Source organism: Trichosurus vulpecula, chromosome 4, assembly GCF_011100635.1.
Source record: "Trichosurus vulpecula isolate mTriVul1 chromosome 4, mTriVul1.pri, whole genome shotgun sequence".
Lineage (NCBI taxonomy): Eukaryota > Metazoa > Chordata > Mammalia > Diprotodontia > Phalangeridae > Trichosurus > Trichosurus vulpecula.
Window position 1 is genome coordinate 322,060,710 of NC_050576.1, and position 14,974 is coordinate 322,075,683.

Here is a 14,974-nt window from a genome sequence, read left to right on the forward strand (position 1 = left end):
TATAGCCCTTTGGGCATATGGAACTCAAAGTTTGAAAAATGAATGTTAAAAATTGTTTTTAAATCTAATTGTAAATCAAATAGTAATACCCCCCAAAAGGTCTTGTTTTTTTTTTTCCAATGGGCCACTGCCCTTCCCTTGAGTTGCTATGCAGCCCCTATGACTGAAAACACAATGATTCATAGAACCTCAACAAGAGAAAAGCACTGAAGGTCTACTCTTCTACATTAGGACTCCTTTGGTTTCTCTTCTACTCCAACTCCATACCTTATTGCTCCCCTGCTTCACAGCTGCTGCATTTTGCACACTACATACCAGCTGTTTGTTACCTCTCATTTCTATCACTGCAATTCTGTTTCACCTTTTTATTAGGTCGTTTTTGATCCTAGCATCACTATGCCTAAAGTCTATTTGAATTATTTTTTCTCTTCACAGAAATTAATTCTATTTTTTTGTTTGTAGGATTGTTTTCAAAATAAAAAGAATAATTAATAAAAACCTCCAACCCCTTTTACTGCCTACATTTATTGACAAATGCCTCTCTAATTAATGAATATTTATGGTAAATCAGAATCCTTCATAGAAAAGGAAATACAGAGCAAACGCATTAAACATGTATGTCCCAGTAAGATTTAGAGTTTGAGATGGTGAGCAGTGAAAATATTTGAGATGGGTGTTACTAGTTCTTTAGAAAAATAGTTGTGATATCAGGTTGATTAATGGAGGAAGAAGGAAAACAACAAAGTTAGCTTTCCATTTTTATATAAGAAACGTCATATCTCTGATGTCGGTGATATTTAATCTTTTGCATGTCAGTGATATTTCTATATCAGTGATATTGACTCTTTTGCACTTTCTAGGGAACCTAGGGATGTGAATGGTGAGGAAGCAATCTTTTGTTTCTTCTCCCACATCTGCAGCTTAGGATCATTGAGCATTGTGATTGATTGAGTAAAGGGAGAGAGAAAAAGAAACAAGAAAGGATTTGTGGCTATTTTAATGACTGATTTTGTAAATTTATTAAGATTCTCATAAAAATACTGGCCTGCTCCCATAATTATAGGATGCACTTTTAGAAATTTTCCCAAAATAAAAGTTATCACTCTTCTACAGAGGTTGACATTTGTTCCTGTGGAGTTTTACGTTAACAAAAGAAAACAAAGCTTCAATTAAGTTTGTATGTGGACAAATTTAACTCTTCTGAGCCAGCCCCCATTCCTTCAAGCATCTTATATGTTCAACACATGTTTGAATTCGTTCAGGGGGATTTTTTCCGGCATATTTTGGTTTATTACATTTATGAGATGATCCAGTGGACAATACTGGAGGCTAAAATAGGCCCTAAGATATTTCAGTCTCTTACCTTCAAAGTACAAAATTGCCTCACAACAATTCTGGTAATTACATCTACTTGTCCTACAACTCCTGTCCAGGTTAGAGTCCATAAGTTTGATTTAGATCTCACCATTACTAATGAGTAAGTGATATGCCCCTTATTTGAGCTGCATTTCTCATTTAGTCTTTTTGCCATTCATGCTCTCTTTGAACATTTACTTTCCTGTGTCCAAAGCCTTCTTGAATGGCATCTGTATCAAATTATGCCAAAGACTGCTTCTCTAAAGTTGTTTTTTTTCCTTTTTTTTTCCTCCTATGAGGACTGAGTAGGGCAGTTTGAATTGCTGCTCTTTGTGCCAGAACCTGTGAATCAAAGTGGGAAGTACAGTCTACTGCAACGGCAAGGACTTATGTCCCATTTCTGAATGGTCCTATATCATCATACCTTCTCAGATCCACAATACTCCTGATATACATTGGAGAAAATTTTGTATTAATAGATAATTATGTCAGTGTGTGGTATTTAATCAGAACTCTTTAGTCTACAAGCAGTCATACCCCACTGAAAAACTCAAGAGTCAAGTTAATTGTTTGGGAATATGGCCAGGCAGTGAAAACACACCCAGATTCAGTCTCAGACTTTGGATTCTTTCTTTTGTGACAAAGAAGACCAAAACATACAGCCTAAAGAAGTCAACAAAGTGCAAGAGCCTACACCAAAAGCCTCCAAGAAAAACATGAACTGGTCCTAGGCCATGGAAGAGCTCAAAAAGGATTTGGAAAAGCAAGTTAGAGAAGTAGAGGAAAAAGTGGGAAGAGAGATGAGAAGGATGTGAGAAAACCATGAAAAACAAGTCACTGATTTGCTAAAGGAGACCCAAAAAAATACTGAAAAATACACTGAAGAAAACAACACCTTAAAAAATAGAATAACTCAAATGGCAAAAGAGCTCCAAAAAGGCAATGAGGAGAAGAATGCCTTGAAAGGCAGAATTAGCCAAATGGAAAAGGACGTCCAACGGACCACTGAACAAAATACTACCTTAAAAATTAGATTGGAGCAAGTGGAAGCTAGTGACTTGATGAGAAATCAAGATATTATAAAACAGAACCAAAGGAATGAAAAAATGGAAGACAATGTCAAATATCTCATTGGAAAAACCACGGACCTGGAAAATAGATCCAGGAGAGATAATTTTAAAATTATTGGACTCCCTGAAAGCCATGATCAAAAAAAGAGCCTAGATATCATCTTTCAAGAAATTATCAAGAAGAACTCCCCTGACATTCTAGAGCCACAGGGCAAAATAGGAATTGAAAGAATCCACTGATCACCTCCTCAAATAGATCCCAAACAGAAATCTCCTAGGAATATTGTTGCCAAATTCCAGAGCTCCCAGATCAAGGAGAAAATATTGCAAGCAGCCAGAAAAAAACAATTTGAATATTGTGGAAACACAATCAGAATAATCCCAGATCTGGCATCTTCTACATTAAGAGATCGAAGGGATTGGAATACGATATTCCATAGGTCAATGGAGCTAGGATTAAAACCTAGAATCAGCTACCCAGGAAAACTGAGTATCATGCTCCAAGGCAAAATATGGATTTTCAATAAAATAGAGGACTTTCAAGCTTTCTCAGTGAAAAGACCAGAGCTGAATAGAAAACTTGACTTTCAAACATAAGAATCAAGAGAAGCATGAAAAGGTAAACAAGAAAGAGAAATCATAAGGGACTTACTAAAGTTAAACTGTTTTGTTTACATTCCTACATAGAAAGATGATGTGTATAATTCATGAGACCTCAATATCATAGTAGCTGAAAGAAATATGCATATATATATATATATATATGATTATGTATATATATATAATATATATGTATATATAAGTGAATGTACATGTATATATATATATATATATATATATATATATATACAGAGAGAGAAAGAGAGAGAGAGAGAGAGAGAGAGAGAGAGAGAGAGGGAGGGAGGACACAGGGTGAGTTGAAGATGAAGGGAAGATATCTAAAAGAAATAAAAGCAAATTAAGGGATGAGAGAGGAACATATTGAGAGAGGGAGATAGGGAGAGATAGAATGGGGTGGATTATCTCGCATAAAGGTGGCAAGAGGAAGCAGTTCTATGGGAGGAGGGGAGAGGGCAGGGGAGGGGAGAATGAGTGAATCTTGCTCTCATCAAATTTGGCCTGAGGAGGGAATTCCATACATACTCAATTGGGTATCTTATCCAACAGGAAAGAAGAGGGAAGAAGATTAAAAAAAGGGGGGGATGATGAAGGCGAGGGCAGATGGGGGTGGAAGTAATCAAAAACAAACACTTTGGAAAGCAGACAGGGTCAAGGGAGAAAATTCAGCAGAGGGGGATGGGTTGGGAAGGAGCAAAATATAGTTAGTCTTTCACAACATGAGTATTGTGAAAGGGTTATACATAATGATACACATGTGGCCTATGTTGAATTGCTTGACTTCTTAGGGAGGGTGGGTGGGAAGGGAAGAGGGGAGAGAATTTGGAGCTCAAAGTTTTAAAAACAGATGTTCAGAAACAAAAACAAAAATCATTTTTGCATGCAAGTAGAAAATGAGATACACAGGCAATAGGGCATAGAAATTTATCTTGCCCTACAAGAAAGGAAGGGAAAAGGGGATGGGAGGGGAGTGGGGTGACAGAAGAGAGGGCTGAATGGGGAACAGGGCAACCAGAATATACATCATCTTGGAGTGGGGGGGAGGGTAGAAATGGGGAGAAAATTTGTAATTCAAACTCTTGTGAAAATCAATGCTGAAAACTAAATATGTTAAATAAATAAATTAATAAGAAAAATAAAATAAAATAAAATTATGAATGATCTCTAAATTTTCAAATCAGTGGCCTTTTCTTAATCCTCATATCCTCAATCCTCATTGGCTCTTTTGATCCCATTGTTCTCCTTCATATTCTCTTCTCTCTAGGTTTTCCTGACAATAGTGTCTCTCCTGGTTATTCTCCTGCATAACTGGCTGTTCTGTCTCAGTCTCCTCTGCTGGATCAACATTGAAGTCGAGTCTGTTGATTATAGGTGTCCCATGGGGCTCTGTCCTATACCCTCTTTCTTTTTTTTTTTCTATATTATTTCACTCGGTGATCTCATCAGCTTCTGTGGACTTAATGATCAACCTTATGGTAATCATGCCCTGTTTTTCAATTTTCTACCCAGATGATCTTTGGAATTCATTTAACATTTTATTGGGTCTCAGTTTCTTTATCCATAAAAGAAGAATGTTATACTAGGTGATGTCCTAAGTTCCTAAATTTGTGATGCTGTGAATTAGTCATTCTGAATAGCGTCTCTTCATTTCTAATCCATCCTTCACACAACAGATATAGAAACACAGCACCTATTAACCTTTACCTGGACTGGTGACCCAGCATATATTCTGTAGAAAAGAAGGAAATAGGTCCATTCAAAGACATTCCTTCTTAAATCTCATGGAAAGTAAGAAGGAAAAATAATATTGTATGCTTGCTCTTCTCACTTTCTCCAAGTTGAAATCCTGTAGGACAGGAGATGTTGGATAAGGACACAGAATACAATATAGAGAACCTTCATTTGAAGCCCATTAAGTTTTACAATTTCTAACAGCATTACTAGCAAGTATCATCCTGATTCTCTCATTTACATAAAACAATTTCTCCAAATATGATGTGACATTTATGTAATTTTTCTTCAACCACTATCCAATTTTCATAAATGTGAAACCTTGCTAAATGCTTTTCCACTCATGAGCCTGATATTGTCTGTTGAGATCTTTATTAGGTGCCATCTTTTTCAATGTCCTATAGAATAAATATTATGCATAATCACATTCAATTTTTACCCATATAACAAATTCACATTCATCCATGATGAAAAAGCAATCATTGTTGTTTACCCAAGTGCTCATTTTATTGAACATTAATTGGTTTTCAATTATAAAGCCATTTATCAAAAAGACTATATTTCATTTTCATTCATCTAACTGACTCCAGTTCTTTCTCCAGTCCTACCCTTCCCACATATTGAATGCATTAATTTTGATTTTCTATTTGAAAATAATAATTTGGAATGAGTACAAATCACCTGTGCCAATCCTGTGAGTATCAGGTGGTCTCAGATAATTTTCCCATTTATTCTCAGTATGTTAGATCTAATTTTAAATAAACAAAGGGATTATTGAAGAAGAATCATATTTCATCTATAGTCTTATTCAAATAGTATCATGTGAATTTTTAATTTAAGAATATAAATTAAATCACTTACTTGAAAAACAATCATCATTTACTCATGTGCTAAAAATAAACAGGATTTCCAGGCTTTGCTAAACCAATTTTAATTAATTCTTCAGTAGTTCTAACAGTTTTTAGACTTGCATTGTTTGGTCTGTGATGAGAATTGAGCTTCTTCAAAAAATTTATGGGTTATTTACTAAAAATAAAAAGTAGTAGTATAGCAGATAGCTTTTTTAAATTAACATTATGGACCATGGCCATAGAAATGTGCTTTGTGCATAAAGGATCATCTCAATAACATTGATTTCTGAGCAATTGTTTCTAAAACTTTATTAATTGTTCATTTTTTAATGTGGCACATCCTTCACTATATTTTACAAGACTAACATCCTGGAAGCACCAAACAGGTAATTCTATTTTGGTATTTTTTTTTCCAAAAGAGTAGCAGATAGAAATCTTCATAAAATAACTTATATACCCAAAGCAACAGAAAACAAACAAACAAACATCAAAGTTTATGAAGGGTTAGAGGATAAAAATTAAGGGAGAAGAGAAGAGTGGGAGAACCTGTTACTAGGGTATGAAATGCCTGGACATGGGGAAAAAACTTAAGAATGTAGTCAAGGCCTCTTTGTTTTAGGTAGCATGATAAAGAACACTTTAGAGTAGGCAATATAAGGAGTTGAAGGTGGGATAGTTTCTGGACCAAAAGGTTATTTATAATTATATCAGTAAGGCAAGATTCATGACCTTGAGGATGACCATGAGCATGCCTGTATGGTTCAGAATCACAAAGTATGAAAAACTCTCTAGTTAGAAGACAGAGGAAGTATTTATTTAGACACCAGAGGATTCAATCCCTAGACCAATAATCCCAATTTGATATAGCAATAATTATATTCCAAAACCAATAAGCCCACCTCAATGTAGAAACAAGGAAATTATAACACAGTATTATAGAAAAGAACCAAGTCATCCTGTAACTTTCCCTCCTGCTAGGGGCTTCCCACGAATACTCAATCACAAACCCTAACTCTCTGCTTGCCTGCATCCTCTCTTGAATTTCTGAAAGCCCTTGTAGTTCTCAGAGTCCTTGAAGTCTCCTGGATTCTCTGGATTCTCAGTTGTCCAATATGTCTATGCTGTAGATTCTCAGCTCTTTGATCTCCGCAACTCTCTGTTCTGCACTCTCTGCTCTGCAGTCTCTCTTGACACTGGCTCTCTCTCTCTCAATGTCTGCTGCCTCAATGTCTTCTTGATGTCTGCTTCTCAATTCTGCTGCTCTTACACTCTGGGCTCTCCTTATATATAGTTTTAGCCAGCATCCGATTGGCTAGTACTCAGGGCATATACAATTGGCTCTGGTCTTAGTACCTCTCCTTAGGGCCCTGAGAGCTTCACAGGTCTTGTGACCTAACTAGCAAAAGGGTGTGGGCCTGGGGCCTAGCACCTGGTATGTAAAGAGTTTAAGTAAAGACCCTATTGAAAGGGTGGAGTACATGTTTAATCACATTAACACCACAATAATATAACTTTTTATTTGGAATTTTTGTATATATAATGTTTTATTTTCTTTTGTGTGTGTGTGTGTGAATCTGGAGTCAATTAATAGCACATAATTAAAGCCATATAGATATGGGAGAAAGTTGACTGAAAATGGGACTGGAAGAGAGAGGGAGATAAGGGTTGATTATGCAAATCAGGAACCAAAATATTAATCTGGTAGCAGTTGATGGTAGAAGATAGCACACTTACAAATGATAATAGCAATTCAACTCAATATCAATAACAGCTGTTAGGAAAATCAAGCATCAAGGAGGCTATTCTATACCCTCTGACCCATTGATACCAGTTCTAGACCTCTATCCCATCAAGATCCAAGAAAGAGGGAGAGAATCATATTTAACTATAACTATAACTAACTATAACTATAAACATATATATATATATATATATATATACATACAATGTGATTATAGAAATACTTCTTGTTATAGAAAAAGACTGCAAACAATATGGGTGCCCATAAATTAGTGACAGCCGAACATTATAATAACTTAATTAAATAAAATATCATGCCATAAAAGTGATGAACATGGGATGCATTTAGCAATCTCATTTATGACATAACAGAGAGTGAAGGGAAAGAAACCAGAATAACTATATATATAATGACCATATTATAAAGAAAAAATATCCTTAAGAAATCTAACCTATCACCACTCTGCAAAAGTGATGATGAAACGTGTGCTATCCTACCTTTGGTAGAAAGACGATAGATTATAGGTTAAGATTGAGAACATAAATTGCAGAAATGGCAATTACAACAAGGAATTGTTTGGTTTGTCTTCTGGGGGTGGGGAACCTGCAGCCTCAAGGACACTTATGGCCCTCTACAATCTTGTAAGGTAGATAATGTAAGTATTAGCATGTCTTTAACTTCTCTCCCAGAGATTTAACTATGGAGACTTTGTAGGGGTTGGGGTGGAGTGACCATGTGGTTTTTCATGTATTCATTATAATGAATGCCTAAAGTCTCCTGAGATTTTTGTCTGTGGAAGGAAATTCTGTATAGAAAAAAGAAAATTCTACATGAAAAACATGATATCAGAGACCTGAGAGGTGACTTTAATTTGAAAATTAATTTGAAAATCTAGAATGATGGCAAAAATTACTTGATTTTAAAAAGTGCTATAATAAGATATTTCTGCCTACTTCTTTGTAGAGGTAAGGGACTGTGGGTGTAGAACATTTCATATATTTCCAGACTATGTAGATATGATGTTTAGTTTTGCTGAACTGTTGCCTCCCCCCTCTTGTTTATTCACTGTGGATGATTCCTCTTCAAAAGAAGAGAAGGATACATTAGTGATTGATAAAAAAATAGAAAAAAAACAACAATAATATTTGCAGCAAGATGACCTAGTTTTAAATCCTCCCAATCTTGTTTCTGACTTCTATATCATTTGATAAATCACTAAAACTCTCCTATCTATAAAAAGAGAAGATTGAACCAGATGACTTCCAAAATCACTTCCAGTGTTAAATCTGTGCCTCCATGACCTCAAAGAGAACTTTGCCCAGTCTAAACAAGAATTATCTCTAGAAGTTGAACAAGTGGTCAGTCACATTTGGTGGTAGCTTTTTCCTCCTTTTGGATAGGAAAGCAAGCTTCCATCTCTAATTTTCCATGAATATTAGTGTCTGGGAATGTCCAGTTTGTCTAACATGAAGTCACCTCTGAGGAACCTTTGGAGCATTTCCAGATTGTCTAAGGTAGAGGCCTAATCACCATTATCTAGCTAAAATTTATATAGTGCCTATTTTGTACCTGGCATTGTGCTCTGTACTTTGCAATTATTATCATTTTGATCCTCACAAGAACCCCAGGAGGCAAATGCTATTATAATCTTCAGGTTATAGATAAGTAAACCAAGACAAAAACAAGGTTAAGTAACTTGCCCACAGTTATACAACTAGTAAGGGTCTGAAGCTGAATTTAAACTCAAGTCTTCCTGACTTCCAGCACTAGGCCACTTAGCTGCTTCTACTACATGAATGGATGTAGCCTTTTTTAATTGGCTTTCTGGGTCTTTAAGAACTTGTGAGACTGAATTGGTTATAGCTGAAGAACTTCTCTGAGAATTAGGCCTGGAGGTATTTGGCTTTGTTCTATATTGTTTGTCACCCACAGTTTCTTTATTTCTATTCTGTGTTGTTTGTCCTCAGTTTCAGGGGCAGGAGGTGATCTTCAGGACCTGAGATTTTTGAATTGTGATGACAACCTTGGAGCTAGGATTGAAGGCAGGATTGTGTAGTCAGATACTCAGGCATGGAATCTCAAGAGAAGCCAGGATACCTGAGACTTGAGCCTGAAGAGGGATTTTACTTGTACCTGGGACTGTGCTCAATGGGAACCAAGTTAAGCAATGAAAAACTAATCCCTTTCTGTTTCCCTGAGGCTAAGGTGGTACAAAATGTGTGTGTTGGGGAATTATGTCCACATAGTTACTCTATGTGGACAGAGGGAAAGGAAAGAAAGAAAGTGAAACAGAGGGTGGAGGGAATAGGGGAGGGAGAAAAAAAGAAAAAGAAAGGAAGGAAGGAAGGAAGGAAGGAAGGAAGGAAGGAAGGAAGGAAGGAAGGAAGGAAGGAAGGAAGGAAAGAAGGAAGGAAGGAAAGAAGGAAGGAAGAAAGAAAGAAAGAAAGAAAGAAAGAAAGAAAGAAAGAAAGAAAGAAAGAAAGAAAAAGAAAGGAAGAAGGAAAGAAAGAAAAGAGAGAAAGACAATGAAAGGAAGGAAGGAAGGAAGGAAGGAAGGAAGGAAGGAAGGAAGGAAGGAAGGGAGGGAGGGAGGAAGGAAGAAAGAAAGAAACAAAGAAACAAAGAAAAGAGAGAAAGACAATGGAAAGAAGGAAGGAAGAAAAGAGCAAAAGAAAGAGAAAGAGAAAAAACAAAGAAGGAAAGATTTTGGCAACATGGAGACAAAATATTTATTTTTAAAATATTCTAATTGAATTTGCTTGTCATGCACAGGCATCACTTTTTTAAAGTGGGAATAGATCTTAAGATAATTTAGTCTCAAGACATCCCTTTACAGATAAGGACAATAAGGTCTTGTACTAAGTGAAGTATTTAGCCATCCGGGTAACAGAGGTAGGGTTTGAATCAAAAGCCTCTGATTCCAAATCCATCACTTTTCACTGCCCTGCACTGTCTCTCTATTAAATAATTTCAATTTTTGAAAGTATTTTTGAAACACCTACCACTGTTGACAGGAAGTATGAAGATGCATGGGAAACATTCTCTGCCACATGTTGCAGCCTCCCATTTTTGTGAGATCTTAGCTCAAATGACCCTTATATTTTAAAATAAAGTTTTATTATATTTGAAAATATGAAACCCATTGAGGGTGAGATGCTACAAAAAATGTGTCCTGACAGCTCTGGATTTGCAATCTCTTCTGTAGATCACATCTCTCTGTATAATCCTGACAACAATCTCATCAGTTATGGGTTGTCAGTAATATACACCTATTTTGTAAAGTGAAAAGCACAATTTAGTTAGAATCTGTTGGTAACCTCCAGTCAGGAGTCGTGGAATCTTGGACAAAGTCATTTAATCTTTCTAATCCTTAATTTGTTCATTTACTAAATGGGAACATTAAATTTGGGACAATTTGTCACTCAATATTTTTTTGAAGACAACATATCTAAATGCATATGAAGTCATTTGTAACCATAAAGAACTGTGTAAATGTGCTCTATTATACAGGGTGCCCCAAAATTTAGAGTAGTTTTGAGATAATTTTACAGTATTGGGGGGCCCTTGCATTATTATTTCAAAAATGAGTAAACTGACTATCAGAGAGCTCAAGTGACTTGAACAGGGCCACTTAATAAAGGGTTGGGTATAGCAAGGGTATTTTTAAGCTCACTATAGAAATCACAATAGAAATCTTTCCTAAAGGAATTCAGTTATCTAAATGGTGAGGCACTTTATTTTTCTAATGTTGTATGAATAAAACATACCTTTAAAGGAAAAGTGATTAGTATTAAGAATGTCCTTTTGCTTTCTGAAAGACATAGTTAAACACAATTCATGCATCAAAGGACCTGCAACACAATAAATGCTTCAAAACTTTTAAACCAATCTACCTTCTGAAATGTATCAGTGCTCCTCTAATAACTTCAGCCTGTGCAGCATTTCTGTGAATGGGCCTTGACGATATTAAAGGATTTGGATTGTCAGGCTGTTTTACATGCCTTTCTATGATTTACCAGTCGAGTCAACAGCCATTTCAGTTTTCTCTAGCTGTAAAATAGGAAGTGTGTGTCCAGGGAACATAAATCTGCTGCAGCTTTTCTATCCAATTTCAGTTGCTCTGCTGCCCATCGATTCCAGTTGTGTCAAACTGTGCAAGAACAATGGAAATGAGTATTAAGTTGGGACTGCCAAACTCATTTCACACAACAGTAATCACAATAATAATCAAAATAATATATAAGCATCCATGAAAATAGGCAGAGTTTCATCTACCAGAACACTAAAGAAATTAGACTGGGCTTCAATGAAATCAGGCAACAGTTCCTAAAAGACATCTGTTATACCATGCCTCTGAATTGAAAATTTATTTTAATGAGCAACTTTACATTTCGTGGGAATAAGTACATTAGCTTAAAATGTTTTTTTCCTCAACCTAATGATTTGGGGAATAACTAAAGAGGATGGGCAGAATGCCATAAGGGCAAGATTGAATAGGGGCCAGAGGAAAGGGTGGAGAAAATTCATATGGAAAATTTAGTGGGTTGAGTTTTTTTTTTAAGTAACTGGAAATAAGATTTTACTATATTTATTCAAGACAATTAATAGATAAAACTCCATTATCAGCCTAGACCTCTACTGTAGCTGTTGTCAGATGTCACCAGGGAGGTAAAGGAAAGTGCTATCATTCCAGTTGGGCTCTATGGGGTCAGCCAGGACTTGGATACAGGCAAAATAATGTACTAGACAAAATGAGACAGCGTTCTTTCATTTTTATTTCTGTTTTCCCCTCTTTTTCAATGGCCCTATGTAAAAGGACTTTGATGTTGTCCCTATGACTCACTAGAACTTATCTGCCCTTCTACAGACCCCCAAACCCAAAATTCTTTTATTTTTCTCCCCATGCCTCAAACAAAATATTCCTATCCTTAATAGCATTTGCTAAGGAACTTATTTAGGTTATTGACCTAGGATGACCATTGCATTGTTTCAACTACTTAATCGATAAAGGGGAAATGAAAGTGGGGAGAGGTATATTCTTGTTGTTACTCACCTTGTAGTTGCCTGCATAACCTACCTAAATCTGTCTGGCCAAGTCCAGAGTTTGGCACAGGGATAGATTTGTTTCATTTGAATCAAGCAAAAATTTTCAAAGCATCTATTGTGATAGGCATTGGATTAAAATAAAATTTTTATAAAATGTAGGATTCATGCTATTTTGGAGCTATCCATGCTATTCTGGACGAGGGATAAGAAACATAGATAACTATGAAAACAATTATATATTTGTACATTGTAGAAAAGCAAAACAAAGTTATGGCTTTCATGTCATCCATTTCCTTTTTCCTAAGAACATAATATATTCAAGATGTGAAAGAAGCAGAAGGTATATTTGAAATCTCCTACATGGCCTTTAGAAGGAAGCAACAGTGACCCCCAAAGGGACAGAAACTTTTCTCATCAATAGAAAGGGTCATCCCCACAGGCTAGAAGACCCTGATCACATCACTGCTATGCAGTCCACTAACATACCAGCTGAGATAATGAAAGCATATTGACCAAGTGAGTAATTCCACAATATACTGTAAATTGGTACAAGTCAAGGCTCAGATCTATTTAATCTGATTCTTATATTGAATTCAGAAAAGTATGGAATGAATGTTGGCACTGTTGCTGATGATCTAGGTTGACTTTATGCTCCAATCTGTACAGAGTAATCACCACTGGAAGTCAAGGATGGCCCAAGAGGCTTAACAGAAGACTTTAGTTAAAAGTGATTGATAGTGTCCCAGGGAAATGCTTTTTTTTTTCCTATTGAATAATCCATAAAAGACTCCAGGGGGTGAGGTCCTAGCCAAAAAGTTTTTGTCTGTGTAAATATATGAGAAGTTTTCTAGAAAGGTATCTATGAATACAGTTAAGAATATTTCTGTGATAAGAGAAGTATTCTACTATAAATGTTAAAATACAGATGTAATAAGTTAGTATTAAAATGAATATGTTAATTAATGCAATAATGATTAATACAATTGTAGTCACATGGTATAACAATTACAGCAAAAACATAACGCATGCTCAAGGACAGGGGACTCAACAGAAAGTTGAGGAAACCATGTGAAATATGATGTGACAAAAAATGTCCAAGGATCCATTGATAGATGCTGCTGCCAATCATAGCAATTAATGATGTAGAGATATGTAAAGAAATCATTTATTATGCTTAGAGCATAGGCATCACTATATAGAAAAATCAGTGAGCCCTGAGCAGCAGTTTTAAGCATTTTTATATAGATTTCAATTATGTAAGCAGGATGGGTACAATGGAATTTTAAGGCAGCAGAAGGGAAAGATAATGAATTATATAACAAAGAACAGGTGGCAGAAGTGGGATATCTCTAGGTAAACCAGTATACACTAGAAATATAGCTGCTACATCAAGCTGGATTTTGCAAACCGACAGCAAAAACTAAGACATTTACACAAGGACTATAGTCAATGTCTTGCTTGATTTTGCTGGCTCTAGCTAATTATGTGACCTGTTCATCTTAAGCAAATGATGGCAAGAAAGTGAAGCCAAAAATTCCCTTATTATATAAGCCTGTTTTGGTGATAAATGTTATAATAAATTGTAAGAGAGGCAGTAAATATGTGTGGTAATGATGATTTATTAATGTGAAAGGAAGACAGAGATAAATGTGTCACCACTGAAATTCAACAGTCCTAAGGTTTTACTTTTTGCTATAAATATAAAATGGATATGGCTAAAGATACCGATTGTTATTACTTGGACTGGACATGTGATTTCATTGGTATGGGGACACCCATTCCTCTATCAGTGCAGGTAGTTGTCACCTTTGAAATTTAAAGTCTTGGAGAATGTGATTCTCACCCCTACCTCACAAACAGAATATCAGTTCCTTGAAGGCAGTTTCTTCTTTCAGTTTTGTCTTTGTATCCCAAATATGGTAAGCCATTTTTTAAAAAAAAAATGCTTATTTTTGTTGTTTGACAGGAACAGTTTCATAGTTAAAAATCTATAGTTTCTCAGAATAGTGACTCTAGGAGGAGGATATTGAGTGTTTACCTCATGCCCTTTCAATTAGTTTCCGCTTGCTTCAAAATAACAAGGACTTATTAAGCCCCTACTACGGGCCAGGTGAAACCAAGGTACAAAGAACTCACATTCTAATGGTAAATTCAACATATAAGCATCTATTTTCAAACAAGATCAATACAGAATAAATTGGAAGCAGTCTTGAGCTTTTCTTCTTTACTTTTTTGGTGTTGCTTCTTTTTTAGGAGCACCTCCTATGGTTCTTAATGTTTGCAACTTCACCAAATTATTTTAACATTTCTATAAATAGAAATGTTGGGAAAACTCTCTTGGTCTCATATCCCTGTGACTCCCAAAAACGTTCTTTTCAAAGTCTAAACTAACTTCACCCAACAATCATTTAACCCCATTCCCTCTCCTGTTCTCAACCATTTTATGTGTCTTTACATATTTGGACAATGTATTTGAGATCATTTCTGCACTACAGAATTCTAATATTCACTAGTATTCTCTCAGGATGCTGCAATGTTGAATGTAAATGAGACATATTTTA